The sequence below is a fragment of the Triturus cristatus genome, chromosome 6, assembly GCF_964204655.1.
Source record: "Triturus cristatus chromosome 6, aTriCri1.1, whole genome shotgun sequence".
Taxonomy (NCBI): domain Eukaryota; kingdom Metazoa; phylum Chordata; class Amphibia; order Caudata; family Salamandridae; genus Triturus; species Triturus cristatus.
Genome location: NC_140589.1, coordinates 704029894 through 704042100, shown reverse-complemented (window position 1 = coordinate 704042100; position 12207 = coordinate 704029894).

The window sequence follows — 12207 nt, the reverse complement described above, 5'->3', positions numbered from 1 at the left end:
TAGCTTTGCTACTGAGAATGCAGCCTTTCACCTGCCTTGAAATAATGAGGGAGAATACAGAGGTGAGCGAACAGGACTTCTGGCATTCTTTGCAGTAGTCTCCTTACCAGCCACCAGTAAATCTGGTCATGGGTATTAAAAATTTGATTAAAGGGTGACATTGAACTTGTTTGTGGGTGAGCTGTTAAGGTTTGGAGTGTAGTAGCCAGGGGGTAATGGCCATTGTGGATCAGGGAGCAAGAGTTCATGAATATAGGGCTATGTTGGGGTTGTAATGCGAGACGTCCCTAAATTGGCAAGGTTCATAACTTTGGTGGAAGAGATAGGGAGATAATTTGCTAAGGTTGTTCAATATGATGTTTTGTGATTTCTGTACATTGTGGCTTAAGGTTCTGTGTTAAAAACACATTTTCTGCTAATATGGTTAATGGTTTTCATCCCAAATTTTTGCAGTTTGAATATGAGATTTTTAATTTAGATTGTCTCTATCATATAAAGCATTTTCCAAGATTACTACACTTTTCTGTTTTTGGTTCTACTCAGTGGAAATAAATGTGCTTCTGTACTCCAACTGTGCTGCTTTCTGCTGATGACTCAAGCCTGCTGTTATCCTTTTGTAAATCTAAAACATGTCACTGTCAGAGAAAACTCAATGTCAACCAACTCTGCTACTTTCTACCACTGGAAGTATTCACCTAACTCTGCTACTTTCTACCACTAGAAGTAACCTGTCTGTTGCGAATCATCTCCACCACCACTTCTTTCTTGATTTTAAAGGCACCTGCACATGCATAATGCACAATTACCAACATGCTACTTCGATATCTGAGAAAAGCTGTTTCTGACTCACCTGAGGATCTTGGTTTTTTACGTGTTCTTTCGCTTGTAAATACATCTGATGTTCCAATTCAGTTCTCAATTTTTACAGATGTCCATGTAGAACTTTCTAGAAGTTTAAAAGAAATGTTAAAACCTTCCTTTAAATAAGAAAATACAGTGAACAGTGACTCTCTTGAACAATTTTTCTAGATTCCAGATGTGATTTTTCCGAATTATTGAGTGAAATTCAATGACATGCTGCAAGGTTCATTGGCGTGCATATATTCAGTCCACATTAGACGTGCATCATTTGGTGTAATGCATCGATCAATTATTGCTAAACCCTGTTGATTAGAAATAATTAATCAGTCTTACACTTCCTTGTCACTTTCCTTAACATATGAGTGCCATTCCATATTCTGATAAAGAAGAATCGTGCTCTTGTCTAAAATTGAGAAACTCCTCACGTTCATCTTTCACCTTAACATGAAGTCCTCTTTGGTATGCCCAAGTGCCACTAACATTAGTGGAAGGAATGGATGACATGGAGATGTGAGGGAGGGAATGAGGAACTATGACAAGGAAGAGTGTGGCCAAGTGTATTGAGGTATTCTGACAAAATATCAAGTTAAATATATCAAGTTGCTAAAATATAGAGTTTTTATTATCGCAACACAGAAATATTGTGTGCAAAATGTCGTTGACCAAAATATCGATTTCTTAAGGTAAGACATTTTGTTTTTTAAGTTTATTTAAGTGTTTAAATAATATTTTAATTGTATATGTTTTGTATTATTTGTGTAAGCTTTGTTAATTCTTTCAAACATAGTTTGTAATTTTAAGTTATTTATATTTTTATTTTGAATTGTAAAATAGTAATTTATAGTGTTGTAGCAGGTTGTGAGGTTTGTAGGAGTACAGGGTGGGAAGTTAATCAAGTATAATAATGTATAATTAAAAACATATATATATATTAATTATTTATTTGATTATTAAGTATGCAAATAATATGTTTTAAAGTTATATTTTAGGTGTGGGTTGGTGGGTTTGTTGGGGTATAGGGTAGAACATTAATTTAATAATAATTAATTATTTTTTTAATAGTAATTAATTGGTTGCTAATCAATTATGTAAATTGTTATAATTATTCACATTTTGTAATTTGGTATATGTTTAAATGTGCTTTGCTTGGTATGTAGGACAATAATGTGGGAATTTAATGAAATCATTATTAAATATTGTTTTCCCTATATTAATTATTTTAAAAATGTATAATTATTTTAATTGTTTTTTAAAGTATATATTCAATTTCAAGTTAATAGTATTTACATTTTATGAAATTAATACTTGGATTAAAATAATTATTGTGTTTGAAAGACTTTTCCTACTATTGCACAAACTGAAGTAGGAATAATACATTTTACCCCTTCTGAGTCCAACACTTTCCCTATTCTTGCACGGACTGGAGTGGGAGTGGTAAATTCTACTCCTCCTGAGTCTAGTACTTTCCCTACTGTTGCACTGACTGGAGTTGAAATAGTAAATGTTACACCTTTGGAGTTCAACTCTTTCCTTACTGTGGAACTGACTGGAGTGGGAAATTTTACCACTCCAGAGACCAATGCTTTCCTTCTGTTGCACAGACTGGAGTGGGAATAGTAAATGTAACTCTCCTGAGTCCAACGCTTTCCCTACTGTTGCACCGACTAGAGTGGGAATAGTACAATTTAACAATCCTGAGTCCAGTGCTTTCCCTACAGTTGCACATATTAGAGTGAGAATAGTAAATGTTATGCCTCCTTAGTCCAGTGCTTTCCCAACTGTTGCACGGATTGGAGTGGGAATAGTAGATGTTACCCCTCCTGATGCCAATGCTTTCCCTACTGTCGCACAGATTGGAGTGGGAATAGTAAATGTTACCCCTCCTGATTCAGTGCTCTCCCTACTGTTGCACAGATTGGAGTGGGAATAGTAAATGTTACCCCTCCTGGGCCCTACGCTTTCCTTACTGTTGCACCTACTTAAGTGGGAATAGTACATTTTCCCCTCATGAGTCCAGAACTTTCCCTACTGTTGCACAGACTGGAGTAGGAATATGAAATTTGACCCCTTCTGAGTCCAATGCTTTACCTACTGTTGCACCTACTGGAGTGATAATAGGACAATTTTCCCCTCCTGAGCCCAACGCTTTCCTTAATGTTGAACAGAATGGAGTGGGAATAGTATATGTAATAGTTCTAGAATTTTATAGTCTGCTTATATTGTTTACAATTATATTAATGTTATGTTTCTATTTCTCACACTCAGGCTAGTCACAGTGCAGTGCAGGTTTATTCAATCCTGTTACGCGTTTTCACTACAAACAGTCTTGATCACACAGCGATTGAAAGGTGAGACCTCAATACATATCCTGACATAACATAAAAGATGGACTAGACAAAATAAGTCCTGAATAAAACATGCATATTGTGGTGGCCATCTTGTAGTATGTTAATACATAATAAAGGCAAGTGCAAAGCGGCCAAAACAATACACACCAAGCACGTTGACACAAGAAGAAAAAACTGCAGAACACAGATGAAATAAATGACAACAATCACTTGGAGAAAAACAAACGTCTGGCAACATACGATAGATGGGGCTAAAATATAAAGCCATGCATGTTATCACACACTACATATTCATAAAAATAAACAGAATATATAGAGAATACCATAAAACGATGACTGCCACAATATACTACCAGATGGCTGCCACAATATGCATGTTTTTATGTTTTTTTAGGACTTATGTTGTCTAGTCCATCTTTTATGTTATGTGAGGATATGTATTGAGGTCTCACCTTTCAATCTCTGTGTGATTAAGACTTATTGCAGTCGAAACACATAACTGGATTGAATAACCTGCAGTGTACTGTGACTAGCCTGAGTGTGCTCTCTTCTTGGACTATTTTGTGTGGCATTTATAGAATGGCAGGCTCCGCCGGCACAGCACAGCACCTTCCCACAAGTCAAGGGTTCCAGAAAGGGCCTTTTTCTATTTGGATATATATAAAAAAAAATATATTTGTATATATATATATATATATATATATATATATATATATATATATATATTCACTGAAAAAACCATAGGTTTCACACATGTTATAGTTAGCGGAAATTTTACTGATAAAAAACCAATGAAATTCCCCCGTTATAGTTAGTGCAGGCAACTATAACTCACGCGACCGCAATCCTCTGCTGATGCTAATACTGTATTTAGACACTTATTTGCCCATGTCTTCTTCCATACATTTTTAGCTATACATATATTACAAATATTTTTTTTTCATAAAGACACATATGTCATCAGCAGAAGATTGCGGTCGCGTGAGTTATAGTTGCCTGCACTAACTATAACGGGGGAATTTCATTGGTTTTTTATCAGTAAAATTTCCGCTAACTATAACATGTGTGAAACCTATGGTTTTTTCAGTGAATTTGCAAGGTTTTTTAAATGCTAATTCCTAACTATAACGTGTGTGAAACCTATGGTTTTTTCAGTGAATTTGTACGGTTTTTTAAATGCTAAGTTACTTTACGCCATTCGTGGCGTGCGCGCCCACTTAACGCAGTTCGTTCCGTGCGCGTTCCGTGCGCGCACGGTGCGCTTCGCGCACCGTGCGCGCACAGTGAGCACGCGGTGCGCTTCGCGCACCGTGCGCCCACTTTACGCAGTTAGTGCCGTGCACGCACGGTGGGCACGCGGTGCGATGACAAAGCAAGAAAGCACGTCAACAAATCTGTTTCTGCTTTCCTCCGTGACTATGGTATGGGTGCCATTTACCACAACAACTTGCGTTATGACATGCAAGACATTTATAGAGGAGATGGTGTGCACTTCAATGATGAAGGGAACAGAGTCTTCCTCTTGAACCTTAGACTCTGCATCGGTACTTACTTGTAGGTACCACTAAAAAATCGTTTCATAAACACAACGGCTCTTTTTAGAGCTCCCTAATATCTAAACTCTTAAATCTGCTTTTCATTTATTTTTTTTTATTTTTTCTACCGTACGCTTACCGTAAGCTTACCGTACGCGTACCCTGTGATTTTTTTTAAAATCAATAAATGTTTTCTTTGTACTTTACAGTCCTTCTTTGACCCCCTCACAAATGTTAGGGGGTCTGTAACTCTCCTCATTGCCCCCTTTCCTTGTTTTCACTCTTTTTTTTCAGAGTGAAATACACAAAATGGCGGCCGCCGCTTCCTGGTTTCGGCCGATTCGAATGTTTACTAAGATCTAAGAGCCAATCAGAATCGCGCTCGCGCACGCCACCGTACGCTTACCGTAAGCGTACGGTAAGCGTACCGTAAGCGGGCTCAGATATATATATTGATTTAAAGGCTATTTTCTCAGAATCTACTGAACAGATTTACACCAAACCTACAAAAGGCACTTCCTTGACCTAGGGACTACCTCTCTGCCAAATTTTGAGTAATTCTGTTCAGCCGTTCGGGCTGTAGCTCGTTCTAAAGGTCCTATGGAAAAATGCATGGGAAAAACGCGTTTTGGGACCCCCCTTTTATCTCAGCCCCCGCTTGACGGATCCCCCCGAGACTTTCAGGGTAGGAGCGGAGCGTAGCGCCCCACCTATTTTGAGAAATTCGCGAGGATTCGGCGACCGGCGCCAAAGTTATTCAAAATAGAATGTTGAGGTTTTCCTATGGAAACGTGGTCCTAACTATAACTACCTACTGGCGACCGCCAGTAGGTAATATATATATATATATATATATATATATATATATATATATATATTTATATATATATACATATGTGTGTTTGTGTTATATTATTACATTACAAAAATCAGTACATTACATTATAAATGTATAAAATAAATAATAAATACATTGCAATATACATTTCAGATAATATTTTAATAATACATTTACATTTTATATGTGCAAATAAACACACACATACATATACATGTGTATTTGCTTGAATAATTATATATTTATGTATATTTTTTGTGTTATTTAAAAATATTTAATTTACATTATATTGTTGTTACATGTTATTGTTTCATGTTTACTGTGTTTAACTAGATATTTCTTACAAGTAAATATTTTGAATATGTTTTTGATATTAGTGTAAAACTATATTTCTTTATAATTTACTTTATAGGTGTGGGAAAACAATATTTTTTGCTCTATATTTTTGTCATAATATTTTACCACGATTTTTAGTGTTTTAATATTTTGTCAGAGAACCTTGTAAAGTCCGGTTACTCAACCAGAATGCAGAAAACTCAAAACTCAGAAGTATTAACATGCTGGTCCATGGCTGAGGGGATAGTCTAACCACAAAAGCCACTTAAACAATGTAAAATGGAAGGTAATTGCAGGGTAAACACAATACCTTTAGCCCCGGCTATGTTATCACACAAATGCTGTCAAATAAGTGCAAGATCAATACTGGTAATACTAGACACCAGGCCAAATAGCCCAGACCTGTATTAGAACAGCACGATGGCCAGTACAACTATAGGAGTAACTCTTTTACTAGCCAAGATTCTGGACTATCATAGAGCCTATAGCCTACTGTCACCTGGCTCAAATCATTGGTAAACATGGTGAGTTAAAAAAATAATTTTGCTATCAAACCTGAGATGAAGGTATAAAATCCAAAAAGCTTAAATATAAAAATGCTATGAGATCAATAAATGTTTGTTATTGTAAAGAGAAGTACTGCTGCCGTTCTGGTAATGGAAGTGTTGGCCTAAAACAAAGCGAAGCTATCAGCAAACCTTGATCAAGATGGTTGGTGGTTGTACTTGCTTTCCATAATGGGGCAAATAAAATATAAGAATCAAGTTGATTGAAACTTGGGCTGACCATTGAGAAATAAATGTCAGTAACATAATTTCATCAAATTTAAAGGCATATTGGAAATAACATTACATGCACTTTGACTCCATCCCTGTTAACAATACAGGAAGTGAGTTCACACAAAGACCTCGATGACTTCAGAAGAATTGACATTACTGAAGTCTGGAATATATGTAAAATATTTTCAAAATCCCACAGAAGAAAAATCTACTGGTAGTCAATGCAGATACATTGTAATTAGAATGTATATAATAGTGTCAGCAATAGAGGCTTGTTATCATTATACAGCACTTTTCCACTGAAACAGCCTTTTATAATTTGCTAATCAATTTGGCACTAATTGACAATTCTGTCCAAAGTTTTGCACTTACTGTTCATCCCAATTTTGCTACAAAGTGTTTTGTACAGAACCATCAAATGAGGTAGAGTGAAGTTTAAATTGTGGGACTTCAAAAAAGAAATGAATTCTGTAACATGTTTCATGAGCATATTTGCTCTCTGCCACAAAAAAAAACTGTCAAATTAAATGACAACAAACTTCCCATAAAAAACATACCAAAAGGTGTCACTCAAGATTTGCTGAGAGAGCAATCAGAATATCTTAATTTTTTATGGCCAAATTATCTTTGAATTTAAGCATCATTAGGGGATAAACGTTGTGACAAATAATTAAAACAAATTGGTCAAGGGAGGTTTTTCTACTGTGATGCCAATGCCAGAATTGGGATCCTAAGAGGATCAAAGAACCCCAGAAACTCATCAGTTTTCACTACAGAAACAATTCAGTTGTAGGATCCATTTTCCTGATGAATGGGCTTTTGGTAATTCTAAAAGCTAATATACCACAATCAAACCAAGCAGAAGAAAAACCTTTGTTGCACAAGAGTATTTAAAATCGTGACAAAATAACAATCACATGAAAGTAATAAATGTATTTGCTTATAAACAAATTCTCAAGCTAAAACCGATTTCTAAAAACAGATCGCAATCGAATGTTTTAAAACCAAATAAGAGGTGACAAGAACAATACCAGTTTATATTAATAAAGGGTCCCGGAAGAATCTCCCTTCGCCCAACTTTGTACCTAGTATACTTGGTTACCTCACAACGTTTCAAGATGTCTGAAAAACATGTAGGCATGGTAAAACAAAAGAGCCATGGTCAGAAACAATATTTTTCAGATTGAATGCACTTATTCAATTTTCTAAACATAGTAGTGAAATGTTTGCCATCCTGCTTAGTTCAGTTTTATTCTTAGGGCCCGATTACAAGTTTGGCAGTAGGGCAGTGGACCGCCACTCTTCTGCACTGCCAAACCCGTGTCAGAACTGCCCGCCATATTATGACTTTTTTATTTCCCAGTACTTACCGCATTAGTAAGCGAAGATAGCTGGGTCCGATATTTTTCAGGAATATTTGACCCCCCCGAGGAGTCTTATGATAAAATTTGTATGAATCCCCAGCTGACCCCGCAGACTTTGGGAATCACCATCCGAGAAGTAGTCACGGCAATTAATTCTAGTAAAGGAGGTAAAGCCCCGGGACCTGACGGGGTCCCTATAGATCTTTACAAACACGATCTGGCCCTTTGGAGCCCCCTATTGACCCAGGTCTTTAATGCTGCCAATGATCTCTCCACCCCGGCAACCTGGAGTGAATCCGTTATTATCCCGATTTATAAGAAGGGAGATAGAGGAGAGGCCAAAAATTACCGTCCCATTTCCCTTTTAGACTCCTCCCTTAAAATTATGAGCCGCGTATTACTATTACGCCTGGAGGAGTGGGCGACTAATAACAATATCCTGGCACAATCACAATATGGCTTTAGAAAGGGTTTGGGGACCATTGACCAGTGCATTAACCTCAACCTTTTAATAGGAAAATATACTAAGGCCAAATCGGGTTCCTTATTTCTTTGCTTTGCGGACCTCTCTAGTGCCTTCGACCTGGTGAACCACTCCCTGTTGTGGACAACCCTTCTCGATATGGGAGCTCCCTCAGCCATTATCCATTTCTTAGCTAGGTTGTATTCCAACCTCACTACTCAGATACGATATGGACCAGCAGGAGAGTGTACGAGAAAGATTATGGTAAAATCAGGCATTAGGCAGGGGTGCGTATTGGCCCCCTTGCTTTTCTCCCTTTTTATTAATTCTATGGAACAAGAACTAAAACAGGTCCAAGCTGACGCACCACAAGCAGGTGGCCTTCCAATCCCAGTGTTGTTATATGCGGACGACACCGTTTTATTATCTAGAACCCCAATCGGCCTACAGCGGCTAATGAACTGTTTTTATGACTTTATCCAGGGTAAGAAACTTAAAATTAACAATTCTAAAACATTCATCATGGTCTGTGGCAAAAAGGTGAATCACCACAAGTCTTTCTATTTTAAAGATAACAGAATTGAGGTTGTAGATAACTTCTGTTATCTGGGCATTACTTTTAACAGTCGGGGCTCATGGACACCTGAACACATTAATATAAAAGCCAGGTTGGAGAAGGCTACACTAGGTGTCTTCCGATTTGCCAACAAATTGGGAAGCCGACGGATCCCAGCAATGCTAAATATTTATAGACACAGATGTTCATCAATAGCACTTTATGGTTCAGGGGTGTGGGGGCACGGGTGTAACAAAGACTTACAAATTCTGGAAAATTTATTTTTGAAACGGCTACTTTGTTTACCCTCATCGGCATCTAATTACCTGGTCCACGAGGAATTAAGGTTGGACCATATAGCCGATCTGATTGAATTGAGACCCCTCCTGGTATGGAGGTCTATTTGGCTGAAGGACGAAACAGGCTTCACAAAGAGCATTATCCAAGATTGTCTGTCTTTGGATAATTTCAAGAATATACCATGGATAAAGTATGTGTCCACTACTTTTAGAGACATCTTTGATTTGGATGTACGCAAAGATCCCGAGATTGTAACCACTTTATCCAAAAAGGAAGTGAAAGAGGAATTTTTGAGGGTAAAATTCGTTAAACGGAAAGCAGACACAAGTAATTACTCAACTCATGCTTTCTATTCCTCCAATGCAAACGAGGGTCCTGGTTTGCCTCTCTATCTCCAAATAATCTACAGGCAATCTCACCAATTCGTCCTATCCAGACTTAGACTTGGTATTGTCCACAATCTTGTGGCCTTTCCTATAATGAAACACTATACAACTTCTGCCTGTCCATGTGATGAATTAACCAAGCAAAGTACCCTTCATTTTATGTTAATCTGCCCCCTTTACAAAGCCCTACGTATTGTTTACTTGAAACCGTTATTTAAAAAACATTCTGTGTCTTCTACCTCAAATGCCATGAAATTGTTATTTTCACTTGCTAGCCCGGATTTGTGTTTTTATATAGCAACTTTTATTCTGAAATCTGTTGCTGCAAGAAAAAGTATGGTTTTTTAGCTATTTTCTCTGGTTTTTTACTGCTGACTTCTGTATGCCCTGTAAACAACCCATGATGATATGTATTTTTCCTGTGTAATGTCACATGTATGTTTTTATCCATGTACTTTTATGACGTTTTTTAACTGTCGAATAAAGTTTATGAACTGAACTGACTTTTTTAGTCATTGGTGGGGGGTTCCTTTGGCGTTTCCACAGCAGAGCCTATAAAATAGGCACTGCAATGGGAACATCAAAGGAAGTTCCAGCACAGAACGGACTGTGAAGTCTATGCCGTGCTGTAACTGGGGGTTCATGCACACGGGGGGCACATGTTGTGCCCCCCTGTGTGCATTTAAATGGAGTGAGGCACAAGGTCCTCAACGCCACTGTTTACATTGAGGAAAGTCCTCCATTAAATCAGTGGCAGTGAGGAAAGTCTTAATATGCTTGGGGGGGACTGCAGTAGTCCTCCCTAGCATATTAATGCCTCAAGACCGGTGCACCACTGCTAGGGAACGGCGGATCCCTAACATAATTGGTGGTCCCAGGGCAGCACGACCGCCAAGAAAGTAAGGTGTCGGTCAGAAGACTGCCACCCCACCACAAGTCTGATCATCCGAGGACCGCCAGACTTGTGATTAGGCCCTTAGTGTTCAGGCAGAAGGTAAGTGTTTCCATTCAGGTTCTGATTCCATTAGCTAAACATATCAGTTTTACAAATTCAGATTTTAAGACAGTGCAGTAGTTTAGGAGAAGTAAGAATAACTCTTTCTCCAGCAGCATGTCTTCAAATGGCACATTCTGTCAGCAATGTGAACAATCTAGTTCTCTAATAAAACTCTGTGATCTCCATAGACAGTCGTTATAGCCTTATAGCCCACTGGTTGTTTAAGGCTCTGAACGCGAGTTATAGGCCCGAGCCGCAAGCGGGGGTCTAAAATGAGGGAGAGGGCCTTCAATAACTAGTATAGCCCAAGGCAAAAGGGTTTAAAGGCTATTAGAACAATCCACCCATTAATGGTAGAATGTTCTAAATTAACAAGAGAGAAACATGAATACAAACATTGGACTGTTGGAGCTCCAGACTTACACCAGCCATAATAAGCCTGGAGCTACTCCAATGGAGCTTTCAACATTCCAATATTCTAATAGGGGATGAAGGCACAGTGATATGTGATTGCTACTGCAATGAAGCTTTTTTCAGTTACAAGTCATTAATCTGAATCTCCTGGATGGACATCGACTGGCTAGAAGCTAATCAAATGTCAGCTTTTTGGTACTGAACATCTGTTTGATATACAAAGCTTATTAATTCATGCGGCCATTAAAAGCCACACCTACCACAGGAAACAGCACCTTATTAAGAAGTAGGGGCACAATATATTGTATTTTGATTCATAAAAACCATGAACATTTTCCAGAAAAAAAATCCATGGCTTAGGTATGATTGACAAACTTCAAAATCGTAGAAGCAAAGAATTTACGGTAATAACTTATCCTTAACCACCTTCAATCTTGTTCAGTAGAATATGACAAAAAAATCAAACAGCTATACTTCTTGTAACCTTCCACCAAAAAAGTACTATGAAACACATACCATTTATCAATTAATTTTCAGACTTGCAAGGGGGAGCTGTGCCAGGTAGTTATTGAAGAGGGTAGTTAGGGCCCTCAGGTTTGCCTCGGGCACCCTGACTTCGATCTAGTCAACAACTACCTATGAATGCACTTGGCAGTTAATAAAATTGCTTAATTCATGACACACAAAACTAATGGTTATAAATGGCACCTCTATCTGAGTATCAATAGATCTAGTTCAGTACTGAGACTGAATTGCTTTTAGCATAAATGGCCATAAATGGACCTAGTCTGTAAGAGCTACAATAGCTCATTACGTTAATGAGTATAAATGGCTTAACAAGCATTAATTACTACAATCAATGTCCAGAGGGAGAAATAAGCTTTGATGTCCCATGGTAGTAACAATTTTCAAAGAACATTAATGTAACCAGAAAGATATGAGGTTCAATTGCCCTAGCCAGCAATGTGGATTTGCCTAATTAGCAGCATAATTATTAGCCCAAAAGAGTAATGTAAATAAATGTCAGCAG